This window comes from Octopus bimaculoides, chromosome 8, assembly GCF_001194135.2.
Source record: "Octopus bimaculoides isolate UCB-OBI-ISO-001 chromosome 8, ASM119413v2, whole genome shotgun sequence".
Lineage (NCBI taxonomy): Eukaryota > Metazoa > Mollusca > Cephalopoda > Octopoda > Octopodidae > Octopus > Octopus bimaculoides.
Genome location: NC_068988.1, coordinates 41,376,390 through 41,376,805, shown reverse-complemented (window position 1 = coordinate 41,376,805; position 416 = coordinate 41,376,390). Strand labels below are relative to the sequence as shown.

The 416-nt window shown below is 37.0% G+C and overlaps 2 protein-coding genes across 3 annotated transcripts in view; both read left to right on the top strand.

The window, feature by feature from the left end:
* The window catches only part of LOC106869220 (carbonyl reductase [NADPH] 1), a 47,646-nt gene that overhangs the window by 13,957 nt on the left and 33,273 nt on the right, over window positions 1–416 (top strand). The gene's annotated exons all lie outside the window — the stretch shown is intronic.
* Window positions 1–416, top strand: part of LOC106869223 (carbonyl reductase [NADPH] 3) — a 16,415-nt gene that overhangs the window by 4,993 nt on the left and 11,006 nt on the right. The window lies entirely within an intron of this gene.

The window sequence follows — 416 nt, the reverse complement described above, 5'->3', positions numbered from 1 at the left end:
GTCATATTGTCTCAAATGTTCATTTAGTCTTTCCGCAATGCTCCTAGATGCCTCCCCTATGTATGTCATGTTCATGTCTTTACAAGCACCTTTGTTTAACGGTCATTTTCATAGCATTTTTTTTTTTCGATGGCCCGATAACGGAAAAAATGCCGGCGTGGGTTTCCGCCCCGACATCTGAGACTCGGAGTTTTATCATGGCTACCGAATAATTGTCACGTATTATATCTACAGATTATATATATAATACAAAAAATATATATGCATGTATACACACATATATGTATATACTTTTATCTACATGTGTATATAGATGCATATCAGGGTACAGGACGTTAGAACAATGAACTACAGACAATGGAACGAACACACAGGAAAACAGAAAGCCACTTGGAATTATTCATCAGCTGCCTCAA